Below are 14289 nucleotides of genomic sequence, written 5' to 3' on the forward strand. Positions count from 1 at the left end.
AACTAAACTAAACTAGAACTCTAACAAAAACTCTAAGCTACGACTCTAAGCTAAAAAACTCTAAACTCTTAACTAAAACTAAACTAGAACTCAAACTCAAAAACTTTAAGCTAAGACTCTAAGCTAAAACTATCAAACTCTTAACTAAAACTAAACTAAACTAGAGCTTCAACAAAAACTCTAAGCTAAGACTCAAAGCTAAAAACTCTAAACTCTTAACTAAAACTAAACTAAACTAGAAATTTTTGTTCAGCGTAGTTGATTCCAGATTGAAAATATATTTTTGAGGAAGACACTCCCCCACAACCCTCAGAGCTAGGTTATTAAGTTATGCCCTGGGGGATATAAGTCTTTATTGAAGGCGTTGTCGTAGAAGCTTCAAAACAGGCTCATTCGATTGGAAATTAAAGGGCTAGTGCCCTTTTTAATAGTCAAAAGTGATTGGAGGGCAACTAAACTAGAGCTCTAACAAAAACTCTAAACTACGACTCTAAGCTAAAAACTCTAAATTCTTAACTATAACTAAACTAAACTAGAACTCTAACTAAAACTCTAAGCTATGACTCTAAGGTAAAACACCAAACTCTTAACTAAAACTAAACTAAACTAGAACTCCAACAAAAACTCTAAGCTAAGGCTCTAAGCTAAAACACTCTAAACTCCTAGCTAAAACTAACCTAAACTAAAACTCTAAGCTGAAGTCTCGAAGGTAAAACATCCAAACGCTTAACTAATATCTAAACAAAACTAAAACTCTAACAAAAAACTCTAAGTTATAACTCTAAGGTAAAACTCTAAACTTTTAACTAAAACTAAAATACAATAGAACTTCAATATCAACTAGTATCTATTACTCTATGCTTAAAACTACGAACTCTTATCTAGAAGCACAATAAACTAGAACTCTAAAAAAAACACTAAGCTAAGTCTCTAAGCTAAAACTCGAAATTGTTAACTAAAATTAAACTAAAAATTAAACTAAAAAATTAAACTTGTCTCTAACTGTTTCGCCGAAATAATTCCCTAAGAGGTCTAAAACGGTTTCACCCAAAAAAACCCTAAACGTAATTTATGTGTGTTCCTTTTGTTTTTGGCATCCCTGTGCTGTCAGATTTGAAATTACTAGGAAACTCTTTCCCGCGTTAATCTCTTCATCGCTAAGATCAAAACATTCGCCGGAAGTTTCTTGGAGAATTGTTTCTGGGGCGAAGTTTATTAATATCTTTGGAGTTCGACCAGGAGAATTGTTTCCAGGGTAAAGTTTAGTAATATCTTTGGTGTTCATCCAGGAGAATTGTTTCTGGGCGAAGTTTTTTAATGTCTGATAGATGATGTCATGGTTGATTGATTTGTCAAGATAGGGGAATTAATTTGTTGTTTGTAAGGGGAATTATTGATTCACGAAAGGGGAATTGAGGTCATTGACCAACTTCGATTATACTATAATTTTCCTTTGGGATTCCAGGCCCATATTTTGTGTGGGATTGGGACTGACAGCACAGGTGTTCTCCCTAGGGACTCTATGACCATATTTGGTGTGCTGATCGGAGTCAATAAGGCCTTTCTACTCTCATTCGATTGGAAACTCAAAGGGATAGTGCCCTTTTTGATAGACGAAAGTGATTGGGGGGCAACTAGTCCCCCCCACGCCCATAATACCCCCAAACACATCCAATCAAAATTTTGAGATAGCCATTTTTGTTCAGCGTAGTTGATTCCAGATTGAAAATATATTTTTGAGGAAGACACTCCCCCACAACCCTCAGGGCTGGGGTTTTAAGTTATGCCCTGGGGCGATATAAGGTTTTTATTGAAGGCGTTGTCGTAGAAGCTTCAAAACAGGCTCATTCGATTGGAAATTAAAGGGCTAGTGCCCTTTTTAATAGTCAAAAGTGATTGGAGGGCAACTAACCCCCCCACGCCCATCATTTCTCCAAACACATCCAATCAAACTTTTGAGATAGCCCTTTTGTTCCGTGTAGTTTATTTCCAGATGGAAGATATGTTTTTGAGGAGGACACTTCCCCACAGCCCTCAGGACACGAGTTTTAAGTTATGCCTTTGGGGCATATAAGGTTTTTATAGAAGGGGTTGTTGTAGAAACTTCAAAACAGGCACATTCAATTGGAAATTCTGAGGTCTAGTGCCCTTTGTAATAGTCGAAAGTGATTTGAGGGCAACTAAGCCCCCTCTCACGCCCACCTTTTCCCCAAACACATCCAATCAAAATTTTAATACTGCCATTTTATAAAACGTAGTTTTAAGTTCTGAAAATTAGGTTTTCTGGAATTACAACTTCTGCAAAGCCTTTAGGGCCATGGTTTCAATTTAAATATTCTCTAAGTTGTTCGTATTATTTGTCATGGAAGGGATGCTCGTATAAACTTTAGAGAGGGCTCATTTGATTGAAAATTGAAAATTCTTGTTCACTTTTTAAGAGTCAAAAGAAATTGAAGGGCAACTAGCCCCTCTCCCTCCGTCACGCCCTAAGTGCATCAGATAAAATTTTTGAGATAAACATTTTGTTGAAATACTTCAAAGTTTTGATAACAAAAAACTCCGGTGTCGACACAGCCCACCAGGGCCAGGGGTTGGCGTTGTAAGTTATGCCCTGGGGCATAACTTATTAAGGGGGGTTTATAACTTATGGGAAGGGTGTTGTATGGGAAGAACACATAGGGAATCTATTATAATTATCCAATTATAAGGTTAAAATACATATTCTGTGATAGATGCAAAATTGCTTTGGCACACAAATTCCTATTAAAGTTAATTCCAAACAGTCTTGATCCCTTTGTGTCAGCAAGTGAAATGGTCTAAACCCCCATATTAGAGCTATTTTTTCAATCCATTCATTGTTGTCAATCTCTGTCCACAAGTTACGCAAGCTGTCTATGGTTCAAATATACGGTTTTTATCAAAGAGGTAATCGTATAGATTTTGATAAAAGCCTCATTCGATTGAAATACAAAGTTCTAGATCCTTTTTTTAAAGTCAAGAATAATCGGACAGTAAGCACCCCCCATGCCATAAAAACTTGAAAATTTTTGCAATTACAAACGAACAAAAATTAATTAAAAAAAACTTTCCGAAAAATAAGTTTTTCAAAGAAAAGTAAAGGCCATTTTAAACTTAAGCTCAGGAGATAAAAATACATTTTAAAATTAAAAATCAAAACGACCGGAAATTACTATTAAAGAATAAATGAAACCCAAAACGAACAGAAATTAAATAAACAATCATAGCAAAAAACATACAACAAGTAATAATATAAATGAATAAATAGATCGTAAAGTGAGTAATGCTTAGATTATCAAATGCTTGCTTAGAAAATCAAGCTTAAAACGAAAACAAATATTTTTCTATTAAAGTATAAATGAAACTTAAAACGAACAGAAATTAAATAAACAATCAATGCGAACAAACATACAATATATATTAATGTAAATGAATAAATAAATTTTAAAACGAGTAAAACTTAAATTGAATATGCAAATCAAGTATGAATCGAATATAAATAACTACAAACAAGAGTTTGGGTATCGTCTCACTGCAGAAGCCTAAAACCTACTGCGTCATTGGCGCTTTACTGAAAAAGAATTATATTACAATGTTTTCTTTTGTACTTACTATTGAAAAGAAACATTAAAATTACAGTAAAATTTTGAACTGATGAGCTTTTAGCAATTAATATCATTATGCATCAAATATTCAGTTTAATTTATTAGTCCTTTTCAAGATTGGTCAAGACAAACATAGTTTCACTACAAGCAAAATTTCAAACATACAAACAGAGAAAGACAGGCACTTTAGACATAAAAACCAACAAAGACAGACACTTCAGACATTCAAACCAACAAAGACAAACACTTCAGACATACAAACAGAGAAAGACAGGCACTTTAGACACACAAACCAATAAATAAAGACACTTCAGACATACAAACCAACAAAGACAGACACTTCAGACATAAAAACATACAATGACAGGCACTTCAGACATACAAAGAGAAAAAGAAAAACACTTCAGACATACAAACAAACAGAGCGAATCCCTTCAAACATACAAACATAGAAAGACAGGCACTTCAAACAAAAAAAGAGAAAAAGACACACACTTCAGACCTACAAACATAGAAAGACAGGCACTTTAGACATACAAACCAACAAAGACAGACACTTCAGACATGCAAACAAACAAAGACAAACACTTCAGACATACAAACAGAGAAAGACAGACACTTTAGACATACAAACAGAAAAAGACAGGAACTTTAGACATACAACCCAACAAAGACAGACACTTTAGACATACAAACAGAGAAAGAAAAGCACTTTAGACATATAAACCAACAAAGACACACACTTCAGACCTACAAACCAACAAATACATACACTTCGGCCATACAAACAGAGGAAGAAAGGTACTTTAGACATACAAACCAACAAAGACAGACACTTCAGACATATAAACCAACAATGACAAACACTTCAGACATACAAACCAACAAAGACAGCCCTTTAGACATACAAACAAAGACAGAAACTTCAGACATACAAACCAACAAAGACAAACACTTCAGACATGCAAACAGAGAAAGATAGGCACTTTAGACATCCAAACCAACAAAGACAGACACTTCAGACATACAAACCTAAAAATACAAACACTTCAGACATGCAAACATATAAAGACAAGCACTTTAGACATACAAACCAACAAATACAGACACTTTAGACAAATAAACCGACAAAGATAAACACTTCATACATACAAACAAAGAAAGAAAGACACTTTAGACATACAAACATACAAACACGTACACTTCAAACATACAAACCAACAAAGATAAACACTTCAGACATACAAAAAGAGGAATACAGACACTTTAGACATACAAACCAAGAAAGACAGACATTTCAGGCATTCAAACCAACAAAGACAAACTCTTCAGACATAGAAAGAGAGAAAGACAGGCACTTTAGACATACAAACCAACAAAGACAGTCACTTCAAACACACGAACCAACAACGACAAACACTTCAAACATACAAACAGAGAAAGACAGGAACTTTAGACATAAAAACCAACAAAGACAGACACTTCAGACATACAAATCAACAAAGACAAACACTTCAAACATACAAATAGAGAAAGACAGGTACTTAAGACATACAAACCAACAAAGACAGACACTTCAGACAGACAAACCAACAAAGACAACCACTTCAAACATACAAACAGAGAAAGGCAGTAACTTAAGACATACAAACCAATAAATAAATACACTTCAGACATACAAACCAACAAAGACAAACACTTCATACATACAAACAGAGAAAGACGGGCACTTAAGACATACAAACCAACAAAGACAGGCACTTCAGTCATACAAACCAATAAATAGAAATACTTAAAACATACAAACAGAGAAGAAGAGGAAATTTAGACATAAAGAATAACAAGCAAAGAAACTTAATATATACAAATCAACAAACACTAACACTTCAGATGTACAAAAATATGAAGACATACACATTGTAAAAATAGACCAACAAAGACAGACACATCGGACGTACAAACCAACAAAAACAAATACTTCAGACATACAAACAGAGAAAGACAGACACTTTAGACATACAAACCAACAAAGACAGACACTTCAGACATACAAACCGACAATGACAAACACTTCCGACATACAAACAGAGAAAGACAGGCACTTTAGACACACAAACCAACAAAGACAGACACTTCAGACACTTTCTATGTTTGTATGTCTGAAGTGTTTGCCTTTGTTGGTTTGTATGTCTCAAGTGTCTGTCTTTGTTGGTTTGTATGTCTAAAGTGCCTGTCTTTGTTGGTTTGTATGTCTGAAGTGTCTTTCTTTGTTGGTTTGTATGTCTAAAGTGTCTGTCTTTCTCTGTTTGTATGTCTGAAGTGTTTGTCTATGTTTGTTTGTATGTCTGAAGCGTCTGTCTTTGTTGGTTTGTATGTCTAGAGTGCTTGTTTTTCTCTCTTTGTATGTATGAAGTGTTTGTCTTTGTTGGCTTGTATGTCTATAGTACATGTTTTTCTCTGTTTATATGTCTAAAGTGTCTGTCTTTCTCTGTTTGTATGTCTGATGCGTTTGTCTTTTGTGGTTTGCATGTCTAAAATGCCTGTATTTCTCTGTTTGTATGTCTGAAATGTTTTTGTGTCTGAAGTGTCTGTGATTTATTGTTTGTATGTCTAAAGTGCTTGTAGTTCTCTGTTTGTATGTCTGAAGTGTTTGTCTTTATATGTTTGGATGTCTGAAGTGCTTGTCATTCTCTGTTTGTATGTTTGAAGTGTTTGTCTTTGTTGGTTTGTATGTGTGAAGTGTCTGTCTTTGTTGGTTTGTATGTCTGAACTGTTTGCCTTTGTTGGTTTGTATGTCTAAAGTGTTTGTCTTTGTTGGTTTGTATGTCTGAAGTGTCTTTATTTATTGGTTTGTATGTATAAAGTGCCTGTCTTTGTCCTTTTGTATGTCTGAAGTGTTTTTCTTTGTTGGTTTTTATGTCTGAAGTGTCTGTCTTTCTCTGTTTGTGTGTCTAAAGTGTTTGTCTTTCTCTGTTTGTATGTCTGAAGTGTTTCTTTTTGTTGGTTTGAATTTCTGAAGTGTCTGTCTTTGTTGGTTTCTATGTCTAAAGTGCCTGTCTTTCTCTGTTTGTATGTCTGAAGTGTCTATATTTTTTGGTTTTTATGTCTAAAGTGCCTGTCTTTCTCTGTTTGTATGTAGGTGAAAAGGATGGGTACTTCAACTTGTAAATTGGTTTAGGAGGGACATTAAGAAAAGAACTTGTTCTGAAAAAATATAATAATACCTTTTTGAAAAGTATTGCTTTGTAATGGGGTATGCAAAAAGCCGTAAGGTAAAGTTGTGTGTAAAAAGGATGAGTACTTCAACTTGTAAAATGGGTTTAAGAGGGATATTAATAATAGAAGTGTTCTGAAGGGATAAAATAAAGCCTTTGTAAAGTATTGCTTGGTGTTGGGGTGTTCAAAAAGCTGTAAAGTAAAGTTGTGGGTGAAAAGGATGAGTACTTCAACTTGTAAATGGGATTCAAGAGGGATATTAAGAACGGAACTTGTTCTGAAAAGATATTATAAAGCCTTTTGAAATGTGGGGGCCCTTCTGTGTCTCAAGTGCGCAAAAAAAAGTATTAAAAAAATGGGCCCTGGGGGGCCTTTGGAGGCCCCGGGGGCATTTTGGTGGCCCCGGGGGGGATCCGGAGGGGAAGGGGCCCCTGTGGGAGGCTTGGGGGGCTCCGGAGGGGAGGGGCCCTTTGGGGGGCCCGGGGGATGGGGACCTTTGGGGTTGGGGTAGGGGACCTCACAACACTGTCCAAATAGAACTTTTGTATTATAACAACCACAAAGTTTCACCCCAAATTATCTAATAAGACGTCTCGGACACTTTTACCCAAATCTTCTTCTAAAATATACCAAACGGTTTCAACCAAATAATCTCCTAAATATTATTTCTGTATGTTCCTTGGTTTTAGTATCCCTGCGCTGTCACATTTGAAATTCCCAGGAAACCATTTCCCAGGTTAAATATATTCAATCTGTCTTGAATTTCTGAAAAATATCTAAAGTGTTCCTACTTACAATATTATGGCTTCGATAGAATATTAATTTATCTCTCTGACCTAAAGATCAGAGAAGCCATATTCCCGTTCGTTGATCAATAATTCCCCGCCAACTATGTAATTAATTTCTCAAGAATCTAGTTCCCCCCGATTATGCAAATCAATTTCTCAGAAATTCTCTCCCCTTCGTGGATCAATAATCCTTGAATAAATTATAACCATTCAGCGTTAGACTCAATTATAGATGGCAGCAGTTGTGCCCCGTCGCGCTGGCACTGTCCTCCCTACTCAAATTAGGTCTTGGGAGGAGGTTTAGTTGCCCTCCAATCTTTGTGGTCTCTTAAAAAGGACACCAGAACAAAAAACAACAAATAGAAACGCATCCGTAATCAGTCTTCTGGCAAAAACATAAATTCCACATTTGTGCAGACAGGAGATCATAACCCCCACAATAACATTTTCTGATACGCTGTATCTAAAGGTCTAATTTACATTAAGATATTTTGAATTTTTGGGGGGTGTTTCTCCCTTTTAGAAAATCAGGCTCCCTGTTCTCAAAATCCCTTAATCCATCAAAATCTCTTTATTCTGAGGCTTGGAGCCTTTGGTGGGTAGATATTAAACGTAATGAAATGTATTTATTTGCAGTCTGCATAAAGACCCTATTCTTATCAATTGTTATCAAAATTCCATTTTTGAGTTTCGGTTACAATTGAGCTGAGTCGCTCCTTAATTACAGTTTAACACTATGAACTGTTTGATAAAACTTATTGGGCTAACGTCCTATTTTTTAATTAATCCTGTAGCAGACCAGAGTTTTTGAAGCACGATTCATGCTATTAAAGTGTAGTACTTCTGAGTCCAGTTGAAATGTGCACCATTTTAGTAAATTAACTTTTTTGGGGAAGCTTTTGGTTCCTTTACTTATACGTAAAGGACTGAAATACCCTTACAGGCGTCTTCTTTTCTTCGGTATAAGTAGTATCGTATCAATTTGCGCAACGCCTAAAAAACTGAGGTATGGATATGTGTCCAGTTTCAACGATACATGGCTTACCAAGGTCATTAATCTATTACTAGGTCCGATATATGCCTTAGCAGAAAGGTTTCTGAGGCAACACCTATTTTTTGGGCCAATTAGAGATGTATAAGGAATTACAAAAGAATATGTGTGCAGTTTCACAGGTACACGCCTTACAATGGGCTCGTATCTATGTATTTCACGACTACAAGCCTTGTCAGACATGTTTTTCTAGGTTCAATAGCCAAAAGTAAAGTTCATCATATTACGTAATCAAAGGTTTAATACACTTTTCTGTACAAAATACTGGTTTCATTGGTAGGGTTAGATAATCATGTTTTTTCGTATAAATAATGTTTTTTACTAAAAATACAGCCAAGCCAAGCATGGTTCATGCGTCAAAAATCGTCAAACACTACTAACTTCTAGTCTGAAGGTACCTTGCATCTTGTCCAGAATTGATAGCATATGGTGTTAGATATCAATAAATTGTATCATTTGCGTAAAAATCCCTCTATTTGCGAAAAAGATACTATGCTGATATAACTCTGCAATGAATGATCTTAATTGGTGATCGAATAATAGGGGCGAAACAGAGGTAGATAAAAGTTTGAATTGGATTGTTTGAAGGTGGTAAAAAAGGGTTAAACTGCCTACCAGTTAAGGTAAGCCCGAAGGGGTTGCTAACTCATAGGCAATTTATTATAAATTTGGAATAACATCCTAGGCATCAATCTACGGAAACGATTAACGATGACAAGATGACCTTGTGACTTGACCTAGGTTATTTTCTCGGATGTGTCCTGTATAATACACAAGTACCGTTTGAACAGTGTTGTCAATATAAAATATGCACTAACATTATAGTATACTAAAAATTTGATACTAATAGACATGTAGATGCCAAGAAAATTATTTTAATAAAGAAATTCAGAAAAATCCATTGAAATCCTTAGAAATCAAGTAGTGAGATGATTATAGGTTTGAAGCATAAGGATCGCAATCATCAATGACCCTAACCACCAAGGAACTCAACCTCCAAAGGTCCCCTATCCCCAAACTCCAAGGGGCCCCTCCCCCATTTTTTTATACATTTTTTGGAGTTTTTTTTAACTTTTTTTATTTTTAATATGGTATATTTTTTTCAATTTTTTTTCATCTCTTAGAATGAGATGAAACATACTTAAAACATAAAAAATTCACATTTAACATTTTCCAAACTCAAAAAGTTGAGACATGCAAAAAGTTGGGTAAATTTATGTTCACTTGGAGTGGGGCGCCACTCGAATTAAACCTAAATTAACCCAACTTTTTGCATGTCTCTCTCCCTATGACTGTGTGTCTGAGCGGGTGTGCTGCCAGCTATAACCGGTCTAACCTAAATTCAACGTAACGATGCATAAAGTCAAAATGAATAGACTTTGGATTTTAGAAATGTTATCTGATGTATCCGATAAACACGTTGAAAAAAAATTTATTTACTCTGATACTTAGATTTTGTCAATTTTATCCGATGTATCTGACAAAATATGTTGATAAAAAAATTATTCACTCTGACACTTAAATTTTGTCAATTTTATCCTATGTATCCGAGAAAAGGATGTTGATATAGAATTTAATCATTCTAATTCTTAGATTTTGATAATGTTATCCAACATATTCAGAAAAGGATGTTGATAAGGAATTTATTCACTCTGACACTTAGATTTTGTCAATGTTATCCTATGTATCCGACAAATGATGCTGATATAGAATTTAATCATCCTGATACTTAGATTTTGTCAACGTTATCCGACTATCCGACAAAAGATGTTGATAAAGAATTTATTTATTCTAATACAAAGATTTTGTCAATGTTATCCGACATATCCGACAAATGATGTCGATAAAAAAAATGTGAATAAAGAATTTATTCACTCTGATACTTGGATTTTCTCAATTTTATCAAGCGTATCTGAAAATAGAAGACTATAGTAAATTGATTGGCACTAATACTTATATTTTTGGAATGTTATCCGATGTATGCAACAAAAATCTTTGATAAAGAATTTATTCACTCTGATACTTAGATTTTGACAATATTATCCGACATATCTGACAAAAGATGCTCATAAGGAATTTATTCAATCTGATACTTAGATTTTATCAATTTTATCCAGATAACCGATGTATCCTGCTCATGATGTTGGTAAAGAATTTATTCACTCTGATACTTAGATTTTGTCAATTTTATCCGACATATCCGATAAAGGATGGTGATAAAGCATTTATTGATTCTCATACTTAGATTTTGTCAATTTTATCCGATGTATCTGACACAGGATGTTGATAAAAAAAAAATTATTCACTCTGACACATAGATTTTGTCAATTTTATCCTATGTATCCGAGAAAAGGATGCTGAAACAGAATTTAATCACTCCGATTCTTGGATTTTGATAATGTTATCCAACGTATTCAGAAAAGGATGTTGATAAAGAATTTATTCACTCTGACGTTCAGGTTCTATCAATTTTATGCTCTGCTTCTGAGAGAAGGTATTGACGAAGAAATTATTTATTCTGATACTTAGATTTTGTCAATTTTATCTGTTGTATCCGGCAATAGATGTTGATAAATAATTTATTCATTCTAATACATTGATTTTGTCAATGTTATCCGACGTATTCGACAAATGATGTCGATAAAAAAATGTCAATAAAGAATTTATTCACTCTGGTACTTAGATTTTGTCAATGTTAATAAATGTATCTGTCAACAGATATTGATAACAAATTTATTCACTCTGATACTTGGATTTTCTCAATTTTATCAAGTGTTTCTGACAAATGACGATGATAATTAATTTATTCATTCTGATACTTAGATTTTGTGAATGTTATCCAATGTATCCAACAAAAACAGTTGATAAAGAATTTATTCATGTTGATAGTTAGATTTTGACAATGCTATCCGACATATCTGACTAAAGATGCTGATAAAGAATTTATTCAATCTGATACTTAGATTGTGTCAATTTTATCCAGGTAACCGATGTATCCGGCACAGGATGTTGATAAAGATTTTATTTGCTCTGATACTTAGATTTTGTCAACTTTGTCCGACATATCTGACAAAGAATGCTGATAAAGCATTTATTCATTCTGATACTTAGATTTTGTAAATTTTATACGTTATATCTGACAAAGATGTTGATAAAAAATTTCTTGTTTCGAATACTTGGATTTTGTGAATGTTATCCGATGTACCCAAAAAAAGAAGTTCAGATAGAATTTATTCACTCTGATACTTAGATTTTGTCAATGTTATCCGACGCATCCGACAAAAGATGTTGACCCAGTATTTCATCACTCTGTCTCTTAGGTTTTGATAATGTTAACCAACATATCCAGCAAAGGATGTTGATAAAGAATCTATTCGTTCTGATACTTAGATTTTATCAATTTTATCCTGACCTATCCGAGAAAAGTTGTTGATAAAGAATTTATTTATTCTGATACTTAGATTTCTCCATGTTAATCTATCTATCTGACATATGATGCATGCAAATTCCTTTTCTTACATCTCCGATGTTTTAATTGACATTTAAAACATTTGATATGCTAGCATACTCTAAAAATAATGAACACATAACAATATAATGCATAATATATTTTTAATGAAATAATGTCATGTAAGATATTAATATTAAAAATATATTATTATACATTATTAAGATCAATGAACAACTTTGGACATTTTGGATCTGTTCCGAAAAATAGTTTACCATGTTCTCTCTTGATATTGTAGCTATTGTCTTCTCTTAGTCCGTAAACAGTAGAATAATCATTATTCCATTTTGATTCATACACAATTTTTACTGGTGTGTCAGAGACAGGTTCAATATGCGTTTCGTCTTCGACATTATTTGGTTCATTGACTGTTTGACCAATGGTAGTAACATATTCTGGCACTTTGTTTTTCATCGATTTATCTTTATATTCCTTAGTGATATTTTCTACCAATGCCCTTTTTATTCTTCCGACAATTTCACTGTCTATTACAATATTATTTTTATACAGGTAAAAGTTCCGGCACGTAGACAAGATATGGTTTATAATTTTAGTAGAAGCGTAGGCCTTTCTTTTCCTCTTTGCATTCAATCGAATGCTAATACCCGAAAGCTGACGATAGGATCTATCAATAGGTAGCATGTTACCATAACCATTAGCAAGAAGATACCCCTCTTCATCAACTATTATTTTTATGTTGTCATTGTTTTTTAGTGCAATCATCTCTGGAAATGATACTTTCGCATATCCATTTTGTGTATAATGGAAATTCTTGGGTACTCCAAAGAAATCTAAACTTTCACTGTCATGACAACGCACGCATACGTTTCCGATGGTGCTACCACTTGTACTTGTTTCATAGTTCAAATAATTCTCCTTGTCAGCATTCAATGCTACAATAACACTATCATGTGCACACATTTTTACTGGGGGGTCGTCCACATGTTCAATATGCATTATATCTTTGCTATTACTTGGTTCATTGACTGCTTGATCAATGGTAGTAACGTTTGCTGGCACTTTGTTTTTCATCCATTCATCTTTATATTCTTTAATGATATTTTCTACCAATGCCTTGTTTATTTTTCCGGTAATTTTACTGTCTATTACCACATTATTTTTACACAGTTAACAGTTCCGGCACGTAAACAAGATATGGTTTATGATATTTGCAAGAGAGTAGACCTTTCCTCTTTAGACCATTCATTCAATATTAATACCTGATAGCTTCCAATATGGTTCAATACTTAGTAATACGTTGGCAGAAGAACTAGCTAGAAGATGCCCCTATTCACCAACTTTTACTTTTAAATTGGCATTCTCTTTGAGTGCGATCATCTCCGGAGATCTCGATCTCGCATATCCACCATCATAAGAGTTGAATTTTTTGGTACTCCAAATAAATTTAATTCTTTACTGTCATGTCAACGCACGCATACGTTTCCGATAGTGCTACCACTTCTAATTGTTTCATAGTTCAAATACTTCTCCTCATCAGCATTCAATGCTACAATAACACTATCATGTGAACACACTTTCTTAAAATGGTTCATCTTCACTTTTTTAAAGATATGAATTATGTGTTTATCCTTCCACTGCATAATAAATACTGATTTAATACATGCAATAATCTAGGTAGTGTCGATAGCCTGCAATAGAGTACCAGTGGGAAAGCTGCGTCGTGTCTATGAGCAAGCATAGAGTACCATTAGTAAAGCCGTAAGCATATTTCATGTCATTTTAAGATACGTAAAAAAAGTTGAATAATTTCGAAGTCCAAAAAATTCAGTCCAAGAAAAGTGCTACCACAAACATTATTTTTCTAATAGTAAAAGTCATGACTAACATATCTATACCATTCTCATTTTAAGTTTGAAAATATTAAATGTGAATTTTGTATGTTTTAATTATGTTTCATCTCATTCTAAGAGGTGTAAAAAAGTTGAAAAAAATATACCATGTTAAAAAATAAAAATAAAAAGTTAAAAAAATTCAGAAATAGTATAAAAAAGGGGAGGAGGGGCCCACAAAATTGGAGGGAGGGGGCCTCTTGGAGGTTGAGGATAGGGAACCTTTGGAGGTTGAGGTCCTTGGTGGTTATGG

The sequence above is a fragment of the Artemia sp. Qi Xiang Cuo genome, chromosome 11, assembly GCF_049724085.1.
Source record: "Artemia sp. Qi Xiang Cuo chromosome 11, ASM4972408v1, whole genome shotgun sequence".
Classification (NCBI taxonomy): domain Eukaryota; kingdom Metazoa; phylum Arthropoda; class Branchiopoda; order Anostraca; family Artemiidae; genus Artemia; species Artemia sp. Qi Xiang Cuo.